The sequence below is a fragment of the Ochotona princeps genome, chromosome 6 (genome assembly GCF_030435755.1).
Source record: "Ochotona princeps isolate mOchPri1 chromosome 6, mOchPri1.hap1, whole genome shotgun sequence".
Classification (NCBI taxonomy): Eukaryota; Metazoa; Chordata; class Mammalia; order Lagomorpha; family Ochotonidae; genus Ochotona; species Ochotona princeps.
In genome coordinates this window covers 45769878-45797566 of record NC_080837.1, presented here as the reverse complement: position 1 = coordinate 45797566, position 27689 = coordinate 45769878, and the positions used below count along the sequence as shown (strand labels likewise).

The 27689-nt window shown below is 45.9% G+C and overlaps 1 protein-coding gene across 11 annotated transcripts in view; it reads left to right on the top strand.

Moving 5' to 3' along the window:
* Positions 1–4303: 4303 nt before the first annotated feature.
* The window catches only part of CHD8 (chromodomain helicase DNA binding protein 8), a 74819-nt gene continuing 51433 nt past the window's right edge, over positions 4304–27689 (top strand). For 3 of the 11 annotated variants that reach the window (XM_058666167.1, XM_058666169.1, XM_058666168.1), the window contains exon 1: positions 4304–4474. The gene's annotated coding sequence lies outside the window, so the exon portion shown is untranslated. Of the gene's footprint in view, positions 4475–26490; positions 26796–27689 lie in introns of those variants that run through there. The other 8 variants (XM_058666171.1, XM_058666166.1, XM_058666175.1 and 5 more) reach the window with 7 other exon arrangements.

Below are 27689 nucleotides of genomic sequence, written 5' to 3'. Positions count from 1 at the left end.
ACAGGTGAACCTGGGGCCTGGTCGGCCTTTGGATGATAGTTCACCTGCGTAGGAATTGAGTTTTTTCTACTCCTTGCCTTGGCGGGAGTCTCTGTGCCACTTCATGAGTTCTTACAGAAAGAAGTTTCTTCCACTTGCTCAAGGGCACTGCACATTTCTACCATCCTATCAGTAGTTTCTGGCTGTTAGAGTAACTGCACAACCTTCACGAGCAATGGAGTTGTCCTGGGACCTTTGGCCTCTCACCACTTCCAAAAAATAATCATTCCCAGTTCATTTTGTTTTAGGGACCAAATGCTAACATTGCAGCGTTTCTTGCACCAAACTGACCCTTCCTGTTGGATCACACTGTAGCTAGAACTACACTCTGTACTTTAATCAAGCTGATCTGCTTATTGAACATGACATGTTTATTGCTACTCCCATAGCTTTGCACATGCCCTACACTCCAGTATATTATAAAAATCCAGAAAGTTTGCCTTTTAGGAAGCCTCCAGTGACCTAAGACCTAAGTGGTTATTGACAAAGTATCCCTTAGCTTTCATGCTGGTTATCCATATGTATACTCATACGTATATTTATTTGTATGTATGTTACTTTGTAAATATGCTTTGTAGCTGTTCTTCCTGTGGAATCTGCCTCCTCATGTAGGTTGTAAGCTCGGTGAGAGCAAGACTCCTGTCATCCCTTTATTTTTATACAGCATCCTCGCCAACACCACCCATTCTTTCACCACGCTCAGTGCTACTCATTCTGTGATCATTAAATTGGACTGACATTTAAAAACTTCAGGTTGATTTTGGACTTCAGAGGAAACAAAAGACCTTGGAGTCACTCTTTGTAATGTCTCTGTCTCTTCCATCTGCTTATCCTTGGATTCCATGTTGCTGTTCTAACCCATCCTCTCCTACCCTTCTCTGCCTACATTCCACACAGCAAGACTGACTACTCCGATACAATCAAATAAATGGATACTTCTCCAACCATTCTCTTCCTTTTCAGAGGATGTAATGCTATCCTAGCCAAATTTGCCTTTGCCTGTCTCATCATTTCTGCCTTCTGGGGCAGTTGCTTTGTCTTTTTTATTTGATGTTCAGTTCTCTTCCACAGCACTGAGGTCATAAAAGTTTTTAAATTTGTTTGTGTATTGCTTTATTATTAAATATATGCATGTGTGCAAACTGTTCATATTTCATGTGTCTGTTGACTGCATTCTCAACATTATCTAGATACTGTCCACCTAGGGGATTAAAGATGTGGAAGAACTTTTCCTTTGTTTTTTAAATATGAGGATGTTTGTTTCTTTTTTGTTTGTTTTTTAAAGTATTTTAAGATTTATTTATTTTTATTGGAAAGTCAGATATACATAGAGGAGGAGAAACAGAGAGGAAGGTCTTCTATCTGATGGTTCACTCCCTAGCAGCTGTAATGGCTGGAGCTGAGCCAATCCACGGCAATGACTTTAGCTGCTACGCTATTGTGCCAGACCCTGTTTTTTTTTTTTTTTTTTTTTTAAGATTTTTAAAAGATTTATTTATTTTGGGCCCAGCACAGTAGTCCTCACTTTGCATGCACCAGGATTGTATATCGGTGCTGGTTTGTATCCTGGCTACTCCACTTCCCATCCAGTTCTCTGCTTGTGGCCTGGGAAAGCAGTTGAGGACAGCCCAAAAACAAAGCCTTGGCACCCTGAACCCATATGGGAGACCCAGAAGAAGTCCCTGACTCCTGGCTTCATATTGGATCAGGTCCAGCTGTTGTGGCCACTTGGGGAGTGAACCAGCAGACAAAAGATCTTTCTGTCTCTCCTCTCTGTAAATCTGTGGAATCCCAGAGTGAGAGGAGAGACAAATCTTTTTTTTTTTTTGAGAGAAATCTATTTGGTGTTTCATTCACTAGATGGCTGCAATGGTCAGAGCTGGGCTGGTCTAAAGTCAGGATCTTTTGGGTCTCCCACATGAATAGCAGGTCTCCAAAAGAAATGGTCCATCCTCAGCTCTTGTCCCAAGTGCATTAGTAGGGAGCTGGCTCATAAGCGGAGCAGCTAGGAATTGAACCAGTACCTATATGGGATGCTGGTGCCATCAGTGGAGGCTTAACCTACTGTGACAGCACTGGCCCTGGAATTTTTTTTTTTTGAAAGGCAGAATGACAGTCTCTATGATGCACAACAGAACAATAGAAGGTGACCCCTGTGTTTGAGCCCCTGCTGTGCCTGTGGAAAATTCAGATGGTGTTCTAGATAAAGCATGTCTGTATGACACTAATTAAAATGCTCATGGAAAATGAAATAATATATTTTTCCATGAAATTTCCAAAGGCCATATTCATAAGCACACTGTTATCGATAGGCAGTGACCAGCAGAGAATTTAACCAACAAATCTTGTTAAATGCATAGGGAATTACGTGTGGTTGGCCAAGACTTATCCACCTTTCTGATAAAACAGACTGCTATGACTCCAAATGTTTCTGAGCTCCTAACCATGTTCTGATCAGGTAGTTACAATACTTCAGAAGTTCCTTAGGAGCCCCTCCACTCAATTTAACAAACAATCCCTTTAAAGTTGTAATAGGGAATGGAAATGGAGATCAGGAAGGACAACAAACCCTTTATCATTCAGTGCCAAGAAAATTTCACTCACAAGGAAATTATTTCCTTTCCCTTTAAGATTTATTTACTGGGCCCGGCGGCGTGGCCTAGCGGCTAAGGTCCTCGCCCTAAACGCCCCGGGATCCCATATGGGCGCCGGTTCTAATCCCGGCAGCTCCACTTCCCATCCAGCTTCCTGCTTGTGGCCTGGGAAAGCAGTCAAGGACGGCCCAAGGCTTTGGGAGCCTGCACCCACGTGGGAGACCTGGAAGGAGGTTGCTGGTTCCCGGCAACGGATCGGCGTGCACCGGCCATTGCGGTCACTTGGGGGAGTGAATCATTGGACGGAGGATCTTCCTCTCCTGTCTCTCCTCCTCTCTGTATATCCGCCTTTCCAATGAAACAAATAAGATTTATTTATTTTTATTGGAAAGGCAGATATACAGAGAGGAGGAGAGACAGAGAGGAAGATCTTCCTTCCATTGAATCACTCCCTAAGTGACTGTGACGTCCGGTGCAGCGCCAATCCGAAGCCACGAGCCAGGAGCTCTTCCAGTTCTCCCACAGGGGTGCAGGGTCCCAAGGCTTTGGGCCATCCTCAACTGCTTTCCCAGGCCACAAGCAGGGAGCTGAATGGGAAGCGGGGCCGCCAGGATTAGAATGGGCGCCCATATGGGATCCTGGCGCGTGCAAGGCAAGGACTTCAACTGCTATGCTATCGCGCCGGACCCTTCCTTTCCCAATTTTAATTTTATTAGAAAATTACCCTCTGGGGCCGGAGCAATGGCTCAGCTAACTAATCCTCCGCCTGCCCTCACTGGTCCTCATATTGTCCCCAATTCATGTCCTGTCTACTCCACTTCTGATCCAGCTCCCTGCTTATGGCCTGGGAAAGCAGCGGAGGATGGACCAAAGCCTTGATACTCTGCACCCACATGGAGACCCAGAAGAAGCTCCTGACTTTTGATCAGCTCAACTCTGCCTGCTTCAGTCAGAGTAGTTTGGGTCTGTTGTTGATGAGTTTTGAATCAATCAATCAATCAACATCTTCCCTGAATCAGGGTCATTGGTATCACCAAGGTCAAAAGACTGGGAAATTTGCAAGCAAAGCAAACAAATACGATGACTTATGTTGGTCATGGTCTGATAATCCTGGGGGAGTGAGGTATTCTCTAAGAAAAAAAAAAAAAATCAATCCAGAAACTGCTAACGCCCGATCTTTGCCTCCTTGGTAAACACGCTTCTCTCCTCCACTTCGGTGGAGGCGGTCGCTGGCTGCCTCTAGCCACGCTCGGCATCCTTGCAGAGCTCCTCGTCGTGACTGAGGGCCATCTCGACCGCCCGAGCGTGTGGGGTTCGAAGCCGGGGCGAGGGACCGAACGCAGGACAACCCAGCATCGCGTCCTTGGAGCTCTCGGCCCCCTCCCCGCCCCGAAGGCAACAGCCTGATCCAAGATGGCCTCCCCGACGCAGGCAAAGGAGTGTTGTTTTAGGTTAGAGCGCCCCCAACGGCGGGGGCCAAAAAAAAAAAAAAAAAGACGCAGCGCGGCCTGGCCGCCTGTGAACCGTCAACGCTGAGCTGCCGCCGCACTTTATTTCCAATCAGGCATATCCGTAGCTGCCTACGTACCCGCCTCAGTCTTTTAGGCCCGCCCACTCTCCAGAGACTTCCTGGATGGCGCTCACACTAACTCGCTGGAAGAGGCGGGCCGAGGCGCTGCCATTGGCGGACGGGAGCGTAGGAGGGTGGAGCTTCGGGAGAATGGACTACTAGCAAGCTAGGTTGAGGCGAGGGCTGGCCATGCTCCGCCGGAAGGCGCCTTGTTCTCCGAGAGGGTGAGTGGAGACGCTGAGTGGATAGGAGGCACCCGGACCTAGTTCAGGTAGGCTCCCCGCTCACAGCCACCCTTCCGTGCTGCCTGCGGGAGTTTTTGCAGGAGCTGAGGTCCTTGCGATGACTTGGAGGGTTCATCCTCCTCCGCTCCCCGCCGCCCCTCCCCGTCCCCCCAGTTGTGAGGGATCAGGTGCTGGGTGATGCTCTGGACTGAACCATTCTCCTTTGTGAGAGGCTGGGGGTGAGGGCGGCTGCGGGGCCGCGGGGTACGCGCCGGCCCGGCCGCGAGGGGGCTGCGTGGGCCACGGGGGAGTTTTTAGGGCTTGTCATTGCATTCCTGGGCGTGGTGCCGATCGCAGGCTACGCCTGGTGCGCCTTCCCCCGTAACGGAGAAGGGAAAACTCCCCGGCTCCATTTGGTTACTCCATACTCTGAACTCATAAGTGGGAGTTTAGGGTTCTTCTTCCTTTCCTGCTTTATATATTTTTTTCCTCATCTCCCCTCCCCCCTTTTTTTCTTTTTTGTATTTTAATAATGAAGGTGGGTAGGACAGCCTGAGGTGAGCGCGTGGAGATGGTTATTCGTGCTTAGGTGTGATTTCTCTGGGTCTTTGGGGGCGGATGGTGAAGAGCAGGCTCTTGGAGAGTGTTTGGAGATGGGGGGGTGGGCAGTGGAAGAAAGCAGCTGCAGGCTTGCGTTTCCCTTGACAGGTCTGCAGATCGCTGGGTTTTTTTTCTGTTGCATTATGTAAACTGCGCTGGTAGAGGACCCCTCCCCCTGCCTCCTAGCCAGTGCGATTTCCGTATTTACCTGTCTCGCGTGTCGCAGGGAATTTCCCTGCCACTGCAGCAGCTGTGCAGAGGCAACGGATCCTGTCTTTTCAGGAGCAGCCCTAATGTGATTAGCGTCTTGTGAGCACAAGTAAAGTGACTGAGCAAAGTGAGGCCGATTGAGGACTCCACGCCCGCACACAGGCCCGGGCTGCCGTGTGAGCGGTGTTGGCTGCACCCTAACATCGCGTCAACATGCACAAATCACTTCATGTCCATATTGTTCAGTTTGTCCGAGTCTCCCCGGATTATCCTTAGCCGTCGCTGAGGTGAGGTCCCTTCTGGGAGTGGATTTGTGATAGGGATAACCTTTTTTCCATTTAGGGATTTGCAGGGGTTACCCAGCCAGTAGATAGGTTTCAGAACCAACTGTGATCAACCTTATAGGGTCCGAAGTGGGGAACTTTTTATTTCAAATGACTTTAGGATTATGCCAGCCCTTGAAAGAAGTTATAGGAAAAACAACATTTGCTGTCTAAGAAAACCCTTGGTTGCCAAAATGGCAGGCCAGTAGGTCTGCAAGACAAGGTGAAGGCCATAGGCCAAGGAGAGGGTGGATGTGTGTGAAGAGATGGGGTTGGATGGAGGTTTAAAACTAACAGCATAGGAGTAAGGAATCCAGGCTGGGATGCGAGGGAGCAGTGTGTGAGGTACTCCGTGCACGCCTTGGAGCACAGTGGGTCTAGCCTGTGTTTCTGGCTGTTTGATTTTGTCAGTTCTCAGAGTGACAACATGAATTTCGATTGGGATGGAAAAATAAGTTTACTTAACTGCGTGTGAATCACTAGAAAATGTGGATGTAGAGGTGCTGGGAGAGCCTTCTGTGTAACATCACTGGGTGATGAGCTGGAGGAATTTTGGGATCGTAGTACTCACTACAGTAAAATTTTCATTGCAACAGGGAAAAATTGGCATTTTTCTACAAGGGATTCAGTTTCTGAAAGGTAATGGAAGATGGAGAAGAAAATCAAGGTTTTAAAAAACTATTGTAAGCATTTTTATTTTATTTTTCTTTATGTATTTTTAAAGACTTATTTATTTTTATTGGAAAGGCAGATTTACAGAGAGGAGGAGAGACAAAGAAGAATGTCTTCCATCCATTGATTCACTCCCCAAGTGGCTGCGCCAGTCCAAAGCCCGAAATCAGAAGTCCCCTCTGGGTCTCCCACGCGGGTGCAGGGTCCCAAGGCTTTGGACCATCCTGTACTGTTTTCCTAGGCCACAAGCAGGGAGCTGGATGGGAAGTGTGTCCACCAGTATTAGAACCGGCTACTGTATGGGATCCTGGCATGTTCAAGGCAAGGACTTTAGCTGCTAGGCTACTGTGCTGGGCCCTGTATACATTTTTAAAGAGGGAGCATTTTCTTAACACTTAGGATTTATTTTTGAGAGGGTCCATTGTGGTAGCCTAGTGGCTAAAGTTCTCGCCGTACAGCTGCTGGGATCACATATGGGCACCAGTTCTAACCCCAGCAGTCCCACTTCCCATCCAGCTGCCTGCTTGTGGCCTGGGAAAGCAGTCAAGGATGGGCCAAAGCCTTGGGACCCTGCAACCACGTGGGAGACCTGGAGGGCGCTCCTTGCTCCTGACTTTGGATCAGCTCAGCCCCAGCTGTTGCGGCCACTTGGGGGGTGAATCATCAGATGGAAGATCTTTCTCTCTGTCTCTCCTTCTGTCTGTAAATCTGCCTTCCCAAGAAAAATAAATAAATCTTCAAAAAAAAAAAAATGTATTTGTGAGTGCAAAAGCTGCTCACTGATGAAGAGCATGAGGTTGGATATTGTCACCTGTGTACGGACCGCACCTTTTCCATTGGATGTGGAATGGCTTAACAGTATTGTTTGTCCTGAGCCCCGGGAGTGTGAAACTGTCTTCTGGGCTTTCACTGAACCTAATATCAGGAGGAAAACTGAAAGTAAATATTCCTCTGGAGGCTCCACCCTCTGGCCCCTTTTTCTGGACGCGGATTGGAGCAAGTCCTGTCTGCAGGTCATCGCAGCACCTGACCTTGCTCTCCTGTGAGCACCCTGCCATTTACTATTTTACTTTTTGCATTTGATTCCTTGATGGACTCAGCTGTTCCTGAATATACACTAACTATTCCTTTTTTTTTTTTTTTTTTGCCACTTTAGATCAAACCTGTATTTATTTCAAAGGCAGAGAGACAGAGATCGTCCTTCTACTGATTGACTCCGTGGATGCTCACAGGAGCCTAGAACCCAACCCAGAGCTCCTAGGAGGGTGGCAGGATCCCAACTCTGAGCTGTCACCTGCTGGAGTCAGAAGTAGAACCCATGTAGGAATCCCTAAGTGGTATCTTTTTTTCTTAAGAATATAAATCTATTTTTTTCAAGGTTTGTTTATTTATGATTGCAAAGTCAGATATACAGAGAGGAAGATCTTTTGTTGGTTGATTCACTCCCCAAGTGACCACAACAGCTAGAGCTGAGCTGAACTGTACCCAGGAGCTTGGAGCCTCTTCTGGGTCTGGGTCTCTTCTGTGGTTGCAAGGTCCCAAAGCTTTGGATGTCCTGGACTGTTCTTCTCAGGTTACAAGCAGGGAGCTGAATGGGAAGCAGGGCTGCTAGGTTTAGAACCAACACCCATATGGGATCCCTGAGGGTTCAAGATGAGGACTTTAGCCACTAGGCTATTGTGCTGGGCCCCCTAAGTGGTATTTTGACCATTGTACCAAATGCCCACCACTAGGTGAGAGGTGAGACTTTTTTTTTCTTTAAGATTTATCTGAAAGGCAGAGTTAGAGAGAGAGAGAGAGAGAGAGAGAGAGAGAGAGAGAGAAACCTTCTATCAGATGATTTGCTTCCCAAATAGCCACAACAGCCAGGAGCCTGAAGTGTCTTCTGCAACATGTAGGTGCAGGAGCCCAAGAACTTAGATTCCTTCTGCTGATTTCCCAGGTGCATTAGCAGGGAGGTGAATGGGAAGTGAAACTTCAGAGAGACTCACCTGGTGCTCGTATTCAATACCAGCATTTCTGGCAGCAGTTTAACTTGCATGCAATAGTGGTGGTGCCTAGGTGAGATCTTATAAAGAAGAGATTTTAATTTTCAAGATAGGATTCTTTTGGTATCTAGAACCAAATTCATGGTTGTATTCCTATGCAGCAGAAGTGTTGTATGAACAGTTTTCTGTTGCCTAAAAATTTAGCCATTTTCTGTAGTCTAAATTCTGTCCAGCGTTACTAATCTTTTCACTTTAGCCTCTCAGCTTTATTTTGCTTATGTGTGTGAAGTCACCGTTTGGCTCTTCTTTTGTGTGTTTTCTGTTTCACATGTCCTATCAATTTTTCATTGTGCAAGTATATTTATTATGAAATAAGTCCACCTCTTTATAGTTATTGACTGTCTTAAATGTAGGCTACAAAGTACAGCTGTAAGGGGCTCATGGAGCTGTTCTGTAGGTAATAATTCTTTTACCCTCGGTCAGTTGTTTAATGTCACAGGAAGCAAAATTGTCAACTGGCAAATTTTAGATTGCAGAAGACTTTTCAATGAATTTTTGCTCTTTACTTGTACTTTTTAAACTGCTCAAAAATCCAGTAGGGCGAGATGGAAATGAGCCTAACGTAGGAAATTACTTCACATTGGTCTTCCTTGGGAATGGTTCCCTGCCCCGTGCTGAGGCAGGATCGGGAACCTGGACAGCATTCTGGCTTCATCACATCCAGATTGTCTCATATGTTCTTACTACTTTGTTTGATGGCTTCCTGGACGTATTCTTTACCGTTCTGTATAGTTACTAACAAAGGATTCACTTTGTCATCGAAAGAAGGAAGTAGCCTTGATTTTATTTCTTCCCATTTTTTCCAGAGATATTTATGGTGTTCGGCTTCTTCTTCTTCTTCTTCTTTTTTTTTTTTTTTTTGCTAGGAATTATTATACGAGACCGAGTGACAGAGAAAGTAAGTAAAAGAAAAGAGACAGACCCTCATTTGCTGGTTCACTCAACAAATAACAAATGGGTCTGGATCAAGCCAAAGCCAGGAGCTGGAATCTATCCAGATGTCGCAGATGGCTGGCAGGGTCCCAGGTGCTTGGAACATCTTCTACCACCTTCCCAGGCTCATCTTGGAACTAGACTAGAAGCAGACCAGCTGGGACTTGAACCAGCACTCCAATATCTGGAATGATTATATCTCAAGTGGTGATTTTTTTTTTTAATTTATTTTATTTTTATTGGAAAGGCAGATACACAGAGAGGAGAGACAGAGAGGAAGATCTTCCATCCTATGATTCACTCCCCAAGCGGCTGCAATGGCTGGAGCTGAGCTGATCTGAAGCCAGGAGCCAGGAGCCTCTTCCAGGTCTCCCACACGGGTGCAGGGTCCCAAAGCTTTGGGCCATCCTTGACTGCATTCCCAGGCCATAAGCAGGCAGCTGGATGGGAAGCAGGGTTGCAGGGGTTAGAACCGGCGCCCATATGGGATCCCGGCACGGGCAAGGCAAGGACCTTAACCACTACGCCATCGCATGGGCCCTCAAGTGGTGATTTAATATGCTGTAGCACAAGACCAGCTCTGCAGGTTCATGTTTTTTTTTTCTTGATGATTTATTTATTTTTAATACAAAGGTGGATTTACAGAGAAGGAGAGACAGAGAGGAAGATCTTCCACCTGCTGTTTCACTCCCCAAATGACCACAGCAGCAAGCGCTGAGCTGAACTGTAGCCAGGGACATCTTCCAGGTCTTCCATGTGGGTGCAGAGGCCCAAGTAATTGGGCCAAACTCTGCTGCTTTCTCCGGCCATAAGCAGGGGGCAGGAAGGGAAATAGAGCAGCTAGGACATGAAACGATGCCCATGTGGCATGCTGGTGCCTGAAGATGGCGGATTAGCTTGTTGAGCCACAATGCCAACCCCACAGCTTTGTTTTACTTGGTATTTTCAGAATATTTAATATTTAAAAGATGAGCAAATGGCTTGCCATTGAAATAATTAGGTAGGGCCTGGTGAGGTAGCCTAGCAGCTAAAGTCCTCACCTCAAACGCACCGGGGTCCCATATGGGCGCCCGTTCTTAAACTGGTGGCCACGCTTTGCATCCAACTCCCTGCTTGTGGCCTGGGAAAGCAGTTGAGGATGGCCCAAAACCTTGGAACCTTGCACCTGTGTGGGAGACCCAGGAGAGCTCCTGGCTCCTGGCTTTGGTTTGGCTCAGCTCTGGCCGTTATGGTCACTTGGGGAGTGAATCATCAGACGAAAGATCGTCCTCTCTGTCTCTTCTCCTCTCTGTATATCTGACTTTGTAATAAAAATAAAATAAAATCTTAAATAATGAAAAGAAGTAATTAGGTAATAATGTCTAGGGCTGTGCCTGTTTTCTCCCGGTCTGTCTGTATCTCTAATGTAGTAGCACTGATCTTTTCACCATCCCGCTCTTCCAGTAATTGGTAATTCTGTAAAATCACTGATTTGTTCCTAGAGTCTATAATCCTACTAGGACTGTTACTGGCTTTCTGAGGAAGGATATATAGTAACTAAGTTCCTAATTTATTGTAAGAAGGATATTCAAGAAATATAAAACCTTCAGGTTCCTTAAATTGTTCCTCATGGTCATTATAGAAACCTTTGCAATTTCCTGCTCTCCTGTTTTCTTTCACTAGCTACTTTAGAAATGAACTACATGCACCTTTAGGAATTATTTCTTTGGGAGGTAGATATTCAGAGACATATTATCCTGTTGGAGGTGGAAATTTATCTTTGGTTGGTTCTAGGAGAAATTAGGGACTTTGTACTCTGGCTGCCTATTTAGAGCCCAAATCATGACAGAACTGTGTGTGTGGAATGTGACTTTGTCAGGCTGACATACAGCTGCTTATGAGCGTTGTGTGTGAATGGAAAGGCTTCTGTACTGTTTAAAAAAAAGACTTCCTTATTTATTTGAAAGGTAATGAAAGAGAGGAGACAGGATGAGGAGTGAAATGAGAAAAAGAATAATCTTCTGTCCTGTTTTACTTCTAAAATGGCACAACAGAAAGATCTGGGCCAGGGCAAAGCCAGGATCCAGGAATAGCATGGTCCAAGCTCTTGGGCCATCACCTGCTGCCTTCCTGGGCTCATTAGCAGGAAGTTAGATGTGAAGCAGAGAAGACAGAACTCAAAACAGCATTCTGTTTTGCTCAGCCTTTTCTGGATTTTCGAAGAGAGGGTACCATATAGCGTGAAAACTGAACTACTTTGTTTATTTTTTTCTTGAGATTTATTTATTTTTATTGGAAAGACACGATTACAGAGATGGAAAGACAGAAAAGTTTCCATCCACTGTTTTGCTCCCCAAGTGGCCATACCTGCTGGAGCTGAGCTGATCCCAGGTCAGGAGCCAGGAACTTCTTCTGGGTCTCCCATGTGGGTGCATTGTCCCAGGCTTTGGGCCATCCTTGACTGCTTTCCCAGACCACAGGCAGGGAGCTGGATGGGAAGTGCAGCAGCCAGAACACAAATCAGCACTCATATAGGATGCCATACTTGGAGGGGGAGGATTAGCCAGTCAGGTCAACTTGCTGGCCCCTGTTTTATTCTTTTTTAAAACATTTGTTTTGTTTTGTTTTAATTGCAAAGTCAGAGATACATAGATGAGAAGAGACAGGACGATCTTCCGTCTGATGGTTCACTCCCCAGGTGACCGCAACAGCCAATGCGGAGCCAATCTGAAGCCTGCAGCCAGGAACCTCCTCCAGGTCTCCCACCAGGGTGCAGGGTTCCAGGGTTCCTTGGCTTTGAGCTGTCCTCAACTGCTTTCCCATGCCACAAGCTGGCAGCTGAACGGGAATTGGGGCTGTCAGGATTAGAGCCAGGCCCAACTGCCAGGACTTTTGCCCTGCATGTTTTACAGATACGCTTCTCTTTAAATCAGTTCCTAAGTGTATATGCAATGGCCACTTCCTTTTCATTGTTTTCCTGAGTATTAAAAGCTAAAGCAGCTGGGCATACGAACAGCTGAGGAATGGCCTGGTTAGTTGAAGAACTCTAGTATTATGAAGTAAATGGGGCCTTATGAAATAGACACTGGCATATCCCTAGCAACATAGAAATGATGAGTTGAATTACCTGGGATGCTGCTGTCGACACCAGCCATGGTTGACGTCTGCTGCCCGGTTAGGAGGTTACAGGGCTGTGCCGCAGCCCAGCATGGTAGTGCTGGAGTCCTTTCATTCTGCCCAGCAGTCCTGCTATGCTAATTGTGAAACTTTGACAGCTCTTTCAGTATTGCACCGTTCTGCTTAACACATCAGCTCTGCCAAGTCTTTGAGGAATCCTTTTCCTTTGAGAGAAGTTTTTAGTAGGACTGCTTTAAAATATTGGACAGGGAATAATCAATTCCTTTTTATTAGCCTACTGTGTGCCAAGCACTATGCGTTATCTTTTAATCTTCAGAATCATCTCCACGATGTATGTGATGTTAACTTCATCTTACACAATAGAAGAAAAGACATGGTGAGGATAGGTAACTCAGCCAGAAGTAGCACTCTGCTCTGAAGCACAGCGCTGTTGATTATTCAGTCTGCCCCCATTTAAAAATCCAGTGTTGACCCCCGCGGGAGAACACTTTTTGATCCCTGTACTTGATAGCCAGTGAAACCAGTACTTTTAGGAGTTGTAGAACCTTGAGAATAGAGAATTTCCTCTTGTTTTTGTATCTCTGTTAAAAGAAGGATAGTTTGTTTCTCTTTTATTTAACTTAGTTGTTCTGAAGATAAGAGTATGTGAAATACTTCAAGCTCTATAAAGGAAAATCACTTGGTTGGGCTTGCATATAGCCAATGTGAGTCAGTTTAACCCACTATATTTTCATCAAACCCATGTCACAGGAGTCAGTTTCTATGCCTAAAGGCACAAGTCTGATTGATAGTAACAGAGCTTTATGATGTTTCTCCTCCTCCACGTTTTTTCTTTAAACATCAATGTTGCAATGAAGCAATCTCTCATAGCCTCAAGTTGAAGTTAGCAAATGCATTTTTCTACTAGGCTGCATGAATGTGTGAGTATGTAGCTTGGTTTAGAGCATGCAGGGAAGCATGTAGGGGAGCATTGAGAGGGTCAGAAAGGGCTCTTATTACCTAAACTGTATTGCATATTGTTATATGGGGTGCCCAAAGCTGGTAATCAAATGTGGATACATTTGTCAGTTAGGTGGTCTTCATCTGGAACTTGGCCGCTTGTTTTTCACCTTGCTGACTAAGCCAGTGAAGAACTGCTCCAGATCCTGTCTAAACTTGACCTAAGGGCAATGATCCTTAAAGATTAGGGCTGTTATTTTCTCCCTTCAGATTTAGCCCAGACTGGAGTTTTACAGTGAAGTCTACTTAAAAATTAATCCATGCCTTGTTTTTGAGTCATCAGATTATAGTGTCATCTGTTTGCTTTGTGCCACAGCTGTAAATTGGTCACCACGAAGGCGTTATGGTCCTAAACCCACCCAAAAGGGATTACAAAAAAGTCATTCCTTTCTTTTTACTTTTTATTTACTTATTTTTAAAAGAGATTTTATTTATTTATTTATTTAGAAAATCAGGTTTACAGAGAGAAGAATAGACAGAGAGAAAGATATTCCATCCACTGGTTCACTGTATAAGTGGCCACAACAGCTGGACCTGAGCTGATCTGAAACCACGATCCAGGAGCTTCTTCTAGGCCTCCCTTGAGGTTGCAGGGTCCCAGTGCTTTGGGCCATCCTTTACTGCTTTCCCAGGCTTCAGGCAGGGAGCTGGATGGGAAGTGGGGCTGCTGGGATACGAACCAGTGCCCATATGGAGTCCCAGTGTATACAGGTGAGGACTTTAGCCACTAGGCCATCATGCCGGGACAATCATTACTTCTTTTTTTTTTTTTTTTTAAGATTTATTTATTTTTATTGCAAAGTCAGATATATATATAGAGGGGGAGAGACGGAGAGGAAGATCTTGCATCTGGTGATTCACTCCCGAGGTGACTGGAATGTTCGGAGCTGCGCCGATCAGGAGCTAGGAGCTCTTCTGGGTCTCCCAGGCTTCGGGTCATCCTCAACTGCTTTCCCAGGCCACAAGCAGGGAGCTGGATGGGAAGTGTTACTGCTGGGATGTGAACCAGCACCCGTATGGGATCCCGGTGCGTTCAAGGCGTGGACTCTAGCCACTAGGCGACGGCGCTGGGCCCAACAGTCATTATTTTCAATAGTGATTATTTCACCAGAGAAAACTTTTTTTCAAAGATTTATCTTATTTTTATTTGAATGGCAGATTTACAGAGAAGGAGAGACAGATAAATATCCTCCATCGCTGGTTTAATCCACAAGTAGATACAATGGCCAGAGATGAGCCAATCCAAAGCCAGGAGCCAGAGGCATCTTCTGGATCTCCCACGTGGCTGTAGGGTTCCAAGACTTTGGGCCATCTTCTGCTACCCTCCAAGGCCTAAAATAGCAAGCTGGATGGGAAGGGGTGCAACCAGAACACAAATCAGCACCCAGATGGCATCCTGGTGCTTGAAAGGGGAAGATTAGCCAACAAGTCCATCATATACCATCATTCTTTCACATTTCTTGTAGACAACCCTTTTGCTCTAGGTAGAGTCCGGGTCTGCTCCAGGGCCTGAGCAGTGTTCTTGTGTATGAAGTTATGATTCCTATTCTGAATGCTTTTGGTAGGAGAATATGCCCATTTACTATCAATTGAAACCATTGCTTTTGTCAAAAATCACCCCATTACGCCTGCAGTTTCACTCCTACACATCTCTTCTGGAAGTTCAAGGTATTCCTTCAACAAAAGTACACTGAATGTCCATTACTGATAAGCAAAGGCTATACTGCAAGGAGCAAGTCATACACAGTCCTTGCCTTTGTGAAACTTGCTCTCTACTAGGGAGGGGAGCATGAAGCAATCAGTGATATAATCAGCTACTCCAATCTCTGCAATAAAGAGATGTGACAAGACAATTTATAATAGAAACATAACCTAGAGTATAATATGGGAGGGAGGTTAAGCATGGGACATATCAAACTATACTGCCTAAACCTGAACTTAATACTGTTTTTTTTCTGGATGCAGGATATTGGTCAAGTTTCCTATTTGTGCCTTAGTCTTCTCTTGTGTGAAATAATTATGTTGGAGTTCAGAAAAATCACATTTGTTAATATATTTTCAATGCTTAGATAGGCTATACTATTGTACTAATATAGGGGAAATGATCATTTTTTAATTTTTCATTTGCTTTTTAATTCTGTTTACATAGTTGAGGGATGCATGCCTTTGTGGTTCTCTGATTATGGTGGGAAGGGTCAGATATGAAGGAGGGTGAGTGGGGCAAGTGTTCCTGTGTTGTTTTTGTTTTTGCTCCTATGTCTGCATGGAAGGAAGGGGAGGGGACCATTCTTTTGCTGTGAAACTACATCAGCACTTGGGGCAGGGGGACAGTTGTTTGATGGTGCCTTAGAGACCCCGACGTGGGGAAGAATATCCCAAAACCACTTTAGTAGTTTTGATAGTTCTGAGAAGCTTTTGCTTTCATTGCTCCAGGGCGAGAAAACCTTTCTAAGATCTATTAGCTAACAAAGTCCACCTTGGCAATTCCACAGACCCAAGAACATGTTGCAAAGTTTGGTCAGAAGAATCTTCCAACCTGTTCTGTTTTCCAGCCTCTGATGAGGTAGTTGACATCCCCTGCTGGCGTACATGAGCTGGTTGGTGTGTTCCTTTTGTGCATCTGGGCATGCTGTCTTCTGCACAGGTAGCAGCAATTGAGGTCCAGTCCTGTTACATGAACTCCAAGGTCAGGCCACACATGCTGTGATTTTCCAGGGTGGCCAGGGTCTGAGTCCAGTGGTCTAATGAGGGAGTCCTCACCAAGAAACCTCACCTGAAGTGACCTCAGACTTTTCTGTGCATCAGCCAATATAGGGTCAGATACAGTCTGCGCCTGCACCAGCCAGTGGACATACCAGAGGATGCAGCTGCATGGTCAGTTCAAGTCTAGCCCCATCTCTCACATGAACTGATAGATGTCATGACCCAGTCTAGCCATCCCGCCACAGACCCAGTTCTCACATATACCAGCGGGTGCCACAGGCTGGTCAGGGCAACTCCTGATAACTCCCAGCAGGCTTACCTCCAGCCCTGGTTTGTGCGCATGCTAGTCTCTGCTGAGAACTAGCCAGCCCCTGCCTGGCTCTGGTGCACAGTAGTGGTTGCTACAGCTTAGCTCAGTTTGACCATCTCCAGACCTGGCCCTCATGTATGCCAACAGGTACCCCTGCATTTGTCCAGCATGGTCTGCCCCCAATCCTCGTTCTTGCGCTTATCAATGACAGGTGCAGCCTAGCAGGGAAGTGGATTCCATTTTTTTTAAAAAGATTTATTTATTTTTATTGGAAAGTCAGATATACAGAGAGGAGGAGAGACAAAGAGAAAGATCTTCCATCTGATGATTCACTCCCCAAGTGGCTGCAACAGCTGGAGCTGCACCAATCTGAAGCCAGGAGCCAGGAGCCTAGTCCGCATCTCCCACATGGGTGCAGGGTCCCAAGACTTTAGGCCATCCTTTACTGCCTTCCCAGGCCACAAGCAGAGAGCTGGATGGGAAACATGGCTGCCAGTATTATAACCAGTGCCCATATGGGATCCCGGCGCGTGCAAGGTGAGGACTTTGGCTGCTAGGCTACTGCACTGGGCCTGAATTTTCATTTTTTCAACAAACTTTTTGAAGTATCCTAGTATGGGTCTGTAGGTCATAAGCAATTTCTTGCCCAGAGATATAAATGAGACATAATCATGTGGCTAATTTGTTGGAGAAAGGAATGAATTATAGTTGGGGCTATGTGGCTGAATAGGCATTTTTAAAATTAAAGGATAGAATGGGAAGAAAAGAGAGTCTAGGATCAAAGGGACTTTGAAGAGTTGGTAGAGGAGATAAGTCGCAAAGGATAAGTGACCAAAGACAGAGCACTGAGAGCTGTTTGAAGGTTGAAGGGTTTTGTTTGTTTTATTCTGTAGTTTTTATGTCTCTGCTTTGGATTCCTGAGATTCTTTAAAACATTTTTAAAAATCTTTTTTCATTTATTTAAAAGGCAGAGAGGCAGATCTTTCATCAGTTGGTTCATTCCCCAAATGCTTTGAGCCACCACAATCTGCCGATTGCCAGGGTATGTGTTAACTTGGAGCTGGATTAGAAGCGGAGGTGGGACTTGAACTCAGGCATTCTGTCATGGAATATAGGACACTAATCCCAATTTGTTCATTTATTTTAGAAATTTTTGTGTTTTTAATTAATTAATTTAGTTTTTGGAAAAAGTATTTTCTGTTATTTTAAGAGTGAAATGACAGAGAGAAAAATATTCCATTTGCTGGTTCACATCCCAGATGGATACAGCTGCTGGATACAGCTGCTGGATACAGCTGCTGGACCACGGCAGAAGCCAAGAGCCAGGAATTTCATTCAGGTCTCCCACACATGTGGCAGAGACCCAAACACTTGGTCTGTCTAATGCTGCTTTTCATAGGCTGTCAGCAGGGAGGTGGATGAAAAGTGAAGCAGTTGACCTGGTGTAATTGCCTTGTACCTAAATCCTTGCCTTGCATCTGCTGGGTATGTTTGGGGGCCAGTTAGTGTTCCAGATGCTCCACTTCCTGTCTAGCTCCCTGTTTGTGGCCTGCGAAAGCAGTCGAGGACAGCCCAATGCACTGGGACTCTGTACTGGCATGGGAGACCGGGAAGAAACTTCTGGCTCCTGGTTTTGGATCAGCGCGGCTCTGGCCCTTGTGGTCACTTGTGGAGTGAAGCAGCAGATGAAAGATCTTTCTATGTTTCCTTCTCTGTGTATATCTGCCTTGCCAGTGAAACAGAAAGAAGGAAGGAAGTAAGAGAGAGAGAAGAAATCTTTTCTTTTTTTAAAGATTTATTTATTTTTTATTGCAAAGTCAAATATGCAGAGAGGAAGAGGGACAGAGAGGAAGATCTTCCGTCTGCTGGCTCACTCCCTAAGTGACCGCAAGGGCTGGTGCTGTGCTGATCCAAGCGAGGAGCCAGGAACTTCCTCCAGGTCTCCCATGCGGGTAGGATATCCCAAGACTTTGGGCCATCCTCCACTGCTTTCCCAGGGCACAAGCAGGGAGCTGCCAGGATGAGAATTGGCACCCATATGGGATCCCGGTGTGTTAAAGGTGAGGACTTTAGCTGCTAGGCCACCGTGCCAGTCCTGAGAGAAGACATCTTTCTCCCCAAAAAAGTGGAGCAGTTGGGATACGAGCTGGCACCCATATGGGATGCTGGTAATGAAGACAGCATTTTTTTTTTTCAATTAAAGGCAGATTTATAGAGAGACAGAGAAAAATCTTCTGTCTACTGTTTCAATCCCCAAGTGGCCACCATGGCTGGAACTGAGCTGATCTGAAGCCAGGAGCCAGGAACTTCCTCTCGGTCTCTCATGCAGGGAGCTGGAAGGGAAGTGAAGCAGATGGGACAGAAACTAGCACCCATATGGGATCCTGGTGCATGAAAAACAAGGATTTAGCCACTGAGCAATAGTACTAGGCCCTGAAGGCAGCATTTTAATACATTCATGGGCAACCTGTCTCCACCCCTTTTTTTAATTGGAAAGTAAAATTTATAGAGAAAAGGAGAGACAGAGAGACATTCCATCCTCTGGTTTACTCCCCAAATGACCGCAACAGCCAGAGCTGTGCCAATCCAAAGCCAGAAGCTTCTAACAAGTCTCCCACTTGGGGACAGGTTCCCAAGGCTTTGGGCTGTCCTCTGCTGCTTCGTAGTTCATAAGCAGGGAGCTGGATGGGAAGTGAAGCAGTTGGGGACACAAATGACACCCATATCAGATGCCATGGTTGGAGGTGGACAGTTAGCCAGTTGATACTGGCCCCTGCTGGCTCCTATTATTTTAGTTCTTTTTTTAGGAGGCATAGAGACAGAAAGCACTCCCATTACTGAGCCCATTGTTGATTTTGGTTCTTGGCTTTTCATTTAAAGGGAAGTATAGTAACTTGTAATGGAAACTATCATAACCGGTTGTGAAGATACAATGCAGTATGCATATCTGTTTCCAAATCAAAGAAGTACTCCTAATGAAACTATCAAATATATCTGTTTTTCATTAATTTTAATTTTATGGTACAATTCCGTAGATTCTGGGATTTCCCCCCACCGCCCCAAACTGTTAAATATATCTTGACAATAGGTTGCTGGACTCTTACCTTTGTCCATACCTACAATGTAACGAGACATTTAAATAACAGAATGATGGACATGTGACTGTCTATGAAGGATTATAATATTGTGACAATATGGAGGAAGTCAGTAAGGGGAGGGGATTTGGGAAGCGATAGGGAAACCCCAGAGACTATGGAACCACATTGTAACAATAATGGTAATAATAATAATAATAATAAAGCTCCCATCTAACTGGTTCATCCCTCAGATCCAGGACTCTCATATGGGTGGTAAGAAGTCACCTACTTGAACTTTTATTGCTGCCTCAGGGTCTGCGTTAGTAGGAAGCTGAACTCAGAAGTTGGGACCAGGAATTGAACCCTTGTACTCTGATGTGGGATGGAGAGCGATTTAACAGTAGGTCAAAGGCCCTTCTTTTTTTTTTTTTTTTAAAGATTTTTATTGTTATTGGGAAACCGGATATACAGAGAGGAGGAGAGACAGAGGAAGATCTTCCGTCCGATGGATTCACTCCCCAAGTGAGCCGCAGCGAGCTGGGGCGCACCGATCCGAAGCCGGGAACCAGGAACCTCTTCCAGGTCTCCCACGTGGGTACAGGGTCCCAAAGCTTTGGGCCGTCCTCGACTGCTTTCTGTTTTTTGTTTTTTGTTTTTTTTTTTTCAGTTAACCTGCAGTATTTGTTGAGTGCTCAGTCTAGTAGTTGGGTTTCTTGCATTGTGCTGGTTGCTTCACCAACCTTCCTGAATGGCCCTGTAACCTGACGCTGTTATCTCCTTGATGTAAAGGGATGAACCAGACTCAAAAAGGTTAATGTACTTGATGGTACAGAAATTTGAACCGATATTCTTTTGACTTAAAAGCTCATTCTACCTCCATGTATAAATGTGAGTAAAACCCAAATTAGAAGATAATTATCCTGAAAGGACCAAACAGAATGCTTTGCAAGTTCATATGGACAGGTTACTTCTAGTTTTGTATAGCAAAGTAGAAATCAGAAAGGCTTTCAGTTATCGAATTCAGCAGACATTTTATTTTGTTGTTTTAAATGATTAATTTGAAAGAGTTACAGAGAACATGGGAGAGAGATATCTTCATCTGCTGGATCCCGCCACAGCCAGGTCTGGGGCAGACCAAAGGCAAGAGCTTCTGGTTCTTTCTTGTGGGTGTAGGGGCCCAAGCAGTTGGCCCGTCTTCTGCTGCTTTCCCAGGCCATTATCAGGAAGCTGGGATTGGAAGTGGAGCAGTCGGGACTTCCATTGTTAGTTTATATGGGATTCCAGCATCTTAGGCACAACACCAACCCCTCCAGTAAACACTTTAAAGTTCCTATATTACTGGACAGTTTATCACTCCTGCTCCCCTGCAAATCTGGAATCTCTGCTTCTGTGATGTTACACTCTTGCTTCTTTAATGTTGCCTTCTCTACCTACTCAAGTAGTCATATCTTACTCTGATTCTAAATGTCTTGTGTTCCTCTGGGCTCCTCCTCAAGATTTTCTCATTCTACCGTATTGCAAGTAATTGGGTCTCCAGCATAGTGTTTTATTTAACCCGCGTAGTGTTTCAAGGTTTTGTGTGTATGTGTGTTTTGTTTAATGATTAGATGTCTGCATTAAGACCTTAGAAATTTTACATAAAACTCTACTTGATTTTTGAAAATCTGAAGTTCTCTCTGATCTTGAATTTTGTCGTCGTATACTCTCAAATTGGGCTTAGACTTACACAGCTGACCTCCTATGGAATGTCACCATTGAACGTCACAACTGAAACTCGTTATAGCTGAACCTCTGCTGATTGTTATCTCCTAAGTATTTCTGAGCTTTGTGCATTTCTTCCAATCATTATTTTTTGAATCATAAAGCTTCTTATTTAGACTGTAGTCACCTTGTTAGGATTCTTGATTGGAAGCGACACAAATAATCTTTTTTTCTTTTAAAGATTTATTTTATTTGAAAGGCAGAATTACAGCAAAGGGGAGAAAGAGAGAGAGAGAGAGAGAGAGATCTTCCATCTGCTGGTTCACTCACCAGATGGGTGTGATGGCCGGAGCTGAGCCACCTGAAACTAGGGGCTTCTTCAGCATCTCCCACATGGATGCAGCAGCCCAAGGATCTGCTGCTTTCCCAGGCCATTAGCAAAGAGCTAGATTAAAAGTGAAACTGCTGGAACACAAACCAGCAACCAAGTGTAGGATACTAACACCACAGTCAGAGGATTAACTATGCCATTGCACCAGCCCCCAGAATCGTATTCTGATTACTAACAATTTGCTGGAAGGATATTCTGTGGCTCACGAAGAGAAATTGGTTTAGAAAATTATCAAGGGCTTCCCTTGCAAGCACTGGCATCCCATATGGTGCCAGTTTGTATCTTGGGTGCTCCACTTCCCGACTCCTCATCCAGCTCCCTGCTTGTGTCCTGGGAAAGCACCAGAAGATGGTCCAAAGCCTTGGGACCCTGCATCTGCCTTTCCAATAAAAACACATGAATCTCTCCCCCTTTTTTTGTTTTTAGATTTATTTATAATGCTATTGGAAATTCAGACTTACAGAGAGGAGAGACACAAAGATTCACTTCCCAAGTGGCCCCAACAGCTCAAGCTGAGCCAATCTGAAGCCAGGAACCAGGAGCTTCTTCTGGGTCTCCCACATGGGTGCAGGGTCCAAAGGCTTTGGGCCATCCTCTACAGCCTTCCCAGGGCACAAGCAGGGAGTTGGATGGGAAGTTGAGTAGCCGGGATGCAGATGGGTACTCACATGGGATCCCGGTGTGTGCAAAGCGAGGACTTCAGCCACTAGACTACTGTGCCAGGCACCATAAATAAATTTTTTCAAAGCAAAAATTTTCTGAAACTAAGAGAGGCAAGGCTACAGAGAAGGTCAGGGTCATGTATGATGCTGAAGTTAAACTCTAGCATTTTCAAATACTTTCTTTTAAAAAAATTATATATATATATATATATATATATATATATATATATATATATATATATTTGTATTTATAAGAAAGGTAGATTTATAGAGAGGAGAAGCAGATAGAGATCTTCCATTTTTCTGGTTCACTCCACAAATGGCTACAACAGCCAGAGCTGAGCTGATCTGAAGCTGGGATCCAGGAGCTTCTTCCCAATATGCCACATGGGTACAGGGTCCTGAAGATTTGGGTCATCCTCCACTCTTTTCTCAGGCTTTGGGCAAGTAGCTGGGTGGGAAGTGGAGCAGCTGGAATTCAAACTCACCTCCATATGATGCTGTAGGTGGAAGATTAACATACTATGCCACCACACTGACCTATGCCAAATAGTTCCTACTGGTTGGTTGAGGATCATCTTTACATTAGCCCTGGAAAGGTAAAGTTTTCCAGTAGGAGAACCTAAATTAGCATGGGTTGTGTGTGACTTCCTATTTGCCAGCTGGGGAGGAGGGGACTGCTTTTCCTCTTGGCTTTATAATTAGGGATAAGATGTACCTTTTCCATGGAGAATTCTTATCTTGTTATTTTCACAGCATGGGAAGGGGGCTTTTTGTTGAGGGGGAGTTGAGGGAGAGAGCCACCAGCAAATACCTGCTAACTTCTCTGGACACTCAGAGTAGCAGCCTCCTAAGTGCTTCTTTACCGTCTTTGCTGCCGAAGCCAGAGTTGGCTCTCATCATGTCATTCCGTGGTTTGGAAGCTCCTCATCCATCTGATTCAATACCCCCATGCTCCGACCTCACCTCCATCCATTTTCTTCTTTGTGACTTGCACTCACAAGACGGAACTCGAGAACATACATTCCTCACCGTTTTTTCTGTGTCTCTTGTGGTTGTCCTTGCGGTGGTTTTTGGTACGCTTCCGATTCCATCCCCTGCTGCCTGAATGTCCCTTTTCTGTGCCCCATCTTACCCTCCTACCTAGTTGACTCTTTTTCATGGCTTAAGCATCTCCTTGGCATCTCCCTCCTAAGTCAAGTCCCTGTTCTAGGTGCTTCTGTAAGAGCTTCCTGCTGATTGCATTGCAGGTACCACCATGTATTGTAATTGTCACCAATAGGACCCTTACGCCTTACCCTCTCTCCACACAGGGACACAAATAGACTCTTCCCTGCTGTGAAGTGAAGGTAGGATTTTCTTTGATTTTCTAATAACATGTGATACATTCAATACATGTTGGTATAATGAATAAAGGGAGAGAAGGCTCACTCCCCAAGTGGCTGCAACGGCCACTGCTGCGCCGGTCCAAAGCCAGGAGCCTCTTTCAGGGCTCCCACGTGGGTGAAATATTCCAAAGCTTTGGGCTGCCCTTGGCTGCTTTCCCAGGCCACAAGCAGGGAGCTGAATGGGAAGTGGAGCTGCCAGAATGCAAGCTGGTGCCCACAAGGGATCTAGACAGTTGTAAGGCAAGGATTTTAGCCATTAGGCTATTGTGCCAGGCCCATTGATGTCAATCTTTTTTTTTTTTTAATAAAGATTTATTATTTTAAAAAGATTTTTAAAAAGATTTTTAAATTTTTAGTGGAAAGTCATATTTACAGAGAGATGAGAAACAGAAAGATCTTCGACCTGCTGGATCACTCCCCAAGTGGCTGCAACAGCTCTAGCTGAGCCATCCAAATCCAAGAGCCAGGAGCTTCTTCTGGGTCCCCCATGCGGGTGCAGGGTGCCAAGGCTTTGGGCCATCCTCTACTGCTTTCCCAGAAAGGGAAGTGGAGCAGCTGGGATGCGAACTGTCATCCATAAGGAACCCCGGCATGTGCAAGACAAGGACTTAAGCCACTGAGCTACGGTGCCAAGCCTGGGTATCATATAATTTGAAGATAACTGTGTTATCTAGCCTCAGATGAGGGGGGAAAAATACATGGTGGATAGTAGTTTGAGGTTTCTTTGGTTGTCATGTAAATGTAGAATTGGGGAGTGGGGATTTGGCAAGATGCCATGCGCAATGTCCACATCTTCATGCTACTTGGGATACCTGCATCTCATACCTAGTTTCCTTCTGACACACACTTAGGGAGTCATGAGGGCCTCTACCATCTGTGTGGGAGACCTGGATTAAACTGCTGCATGCTGTCTTTGGGCTGGCTCAGGCCCAGCTATTTCAGGCATTTGGGGAGTAGATGAGAGAGCTGTTACTGTGAGTTCATCCGTGTGTCTGCTTTTCAAATGTATAATTAGAATTCCAGTGGAAAATAAGACTGGAAAGACAAAACTTGATCTTGAGCATTTTGTCTTCAGTGACAGGAAATTTTGAATAAATTTTTCTTTTAATGTATATTTTAAAAGTGCCCCCCCCTTTTTTAAGCTTTGTTTATTTATTTATTGGGAAGTCAGATTTACATAAGAGTAGTAGAGACAAAGATCTCCCATTTGTCAATTCACTCCTCAAATGTCTGCAACAGCAAGAACCAAGAACTGAGCCACTCTGAAGCCAGGAACCGAGAGTTTTTTCCCGGTCTCCCACATAGGTGCAGGGTTCCAGGACTTTGGGCTGTCCTCTACTGCTTTCCAGGCCACAAGCAGGGAGCCAGATGGGAAGTGGAGCAGCTGGGACACAAACTGGCACCCATATGGGATCTGATGCGTGCAAAACAAGGACTTTAGTCACTAGGCTACTGCACTGGGCCCAGGAACTTTTAATATTTTTAAGCTTGAAGCTGATTTGACTATACTGTGTTTTTGAAAATTGGTACGGGGAAGAGTTTAGTTAGATTGCTTTATCTCACCTTTTTTTTTTTTAAAGATTTATTTATTTTTATTGGAAAGGTAGATGTACAGAGAGAGAGATCCTCCATCTGCTGGTTCACTCCTCAAATGGCAGCAATAGCCAGAGCTAAACTGGTCTAAAGCCATGAGTCAGCAGCTTCTTCTGGGTCTCCCATATGGGGGCAGCATCCCAAGACTTTGCTCCATCCTTCACTGCTTTCCCAGATTGCAAGCAGGGAGCTGGTGGGAAGTGGATCAGCTGGGTCACGAATTGGCATCCATATCCAATGCCACAGTTGGAGGTGGAGAATATAGCCCAGCCCCCAATTTCTTTCTTTTAAGAAATGGTAGCAGCAACATTAGGCTCTTGAATGGCTGGTTAGTTTCAAAGTCAAATCATTCAGCTCTCCAAGCCTCAGTTTTCCTCATCTATGCAATGTAAAGGTTGCCTTATAAAAGCTGAAGTCTTCGCCAGATGCAAAATTTATCAGTCCCACCAATACATTGCAAGAGTGAAGAGGACTTGGCCAACGATCGGATGGGCGGTGGTGGATGGTGGGGGCTACTGGAGGAAGTTTCAGCGACACCTCAGAGGGTTTGAGCCAGAGCCAGTGGGAACACAGTATTGCTGTTTACGGGAGTGGTCATTAGGTGTTCTAGCAACAGTGTTAACACTAAACTCCTTGCAAGTAAGAGAACTAAGGGAAAGTTGAGCTGCTTCCTAGTTTGCGACCTAGGATATAGAAAACAGTATTTCAGTGTTGAGAATGGATACTTTTCAGAGGAAGCTAGCAGTCAGTAAGTAAGCAGCTGTTTTTAATACCAGTTTATTTCCGGGGCTTTCAGCTTGTAGTCTATGCTTCATGGGTTAAATAGCCCCCACTGGGGAGTTGCGTGGTCAGAAGTGACATTGTAAAGTGGAGACGTCAAATGGGCAGTTTCAAGAAAGGTGAGGGGCAGGGGGCCAGACACGTTTGGGAGTGTGGGTGTGCATTTTCAGGGAGAGGAAACCAGTGGTTGTTAGAGGGCACCCTGGGTCAGGGTATGGAAAGCGGCATTGCATGAGAAAGGTGCAAGTGTCGGGAATGCAGGCCAGCCTCGTGGGGCCGGGCCAAAAGAGTGCTTCCTCCTCGGAGAGCAAGGGGCACCAGATTCTTGCAGCTGGGCTCACCCTCCCAAGGCAGGGACGATCAGGTCTCTTTTGGGGGGTAGCTGGGGGCAGTAACTGGAGAGGGATTGACAGGGGTCTGCCGGAAGGCAGGGGACCCAGAGGGAGGCGGAGCTGGCCCGGTGTGGAACCCTCCCCCCCAGAGTTTGCATTCTTCGGTGTGCGGAATGCTGTGTAGGTGGAAGGGAATTAAATCCCCAGGACTAGTTTCCCGCACCGTGAGCCTGATCTTCTTGCCAGACCCCCTTTTTTCAAGCAAGCTGCAGGCTTGCCTGGGCCCTAGAAACCGGATAGGCCTCTCCGTGCATTCTCAACCTAACTCGCGGGGGAGGGGGAAGGGAGCTCCCTGGTCCCTCCCTTTGCGCTGCTCTGCGTGTTTGCGCCTGTAATGAGTGGCAGCAGGCTGCAGCCAATGAGGATGCGGGGCGGGCAGGAACATCAGGTTGGGTTGCGCAGGAGGAGGGGGGAACTGGTGCTGGAGAGACAGCGAGAGGGGCGAACCGGCCCCCCACGGCCGCTGCAGGTAAAGCTACCGCTCTCTCCCACCAGGGTGAGGCACAGCTCCTTTTCTCCTTCAGGACTTACCGAGCCTTTCTTCCTGCAGCTTCCGCCCTAACATTGCTTCTACCTCGGGCATCCACACACCCCCTCCCCCCGCATCTTCCCGTCTTGGCCATCCCCACCCTGGAGGGCACCCCCGCTAGCTCCCTCCCTCAAGTGCATGTATCTCATCTCCATTTTTGGGGCGCCAGTTGTCGGAAATCTCCTGCCTCTGCTGTATGGGCCTTACTGGCACCAACCCCAGCAGTAGGAGCAGGTAATGTACCCAGGTGCCCCCCCCACTCCAACCCCAGTCGCATTTTCCTTTCCTTCAACCCCTCACTTCCTTACCCCGTCCCTTCCCTTTCCCCAAGCGAGTAGATCATTTCTGCAGTGTCTCTTTTACCCCTGAAAACCACATGATTTTAGCTTGCATAGTCGCTTATTCGGCTTGCCCTATTGATTTCATAAGGGCTCACTTGCACCGGTCGTGTTGGCCCCAGGTGTCCATCCCCCTGATGGAAATGTGCGTGCTTTCTACCTTAGTGCTGGGAAAGCAGAAGCAGAGTAGTTGCACATTTGTCACTGAGAATGGTGAAGGCCTAGGGGCTTGATCTCCCTGAAGAAATTCATGAGTGGCTTCAAGTTAATAGCTCCATATCTTGTACTCTGTGTGCTTTCTCCCTGATCCCACACCCGACCCCAATGCTGAGTATGTTCACTTGGATGTCTGTTTCCCATTTCTGGATAAGCTTGAACACCCTTTGGGTTTTGCAGATGTCTCCATGGACCCGTTTTCTTAACGCTGCCCTCTGAAAATTACATTGATGAATTTCATTGTAGCCTTTCTGATTTTTTTTCCCAAGGAATTTCCCAT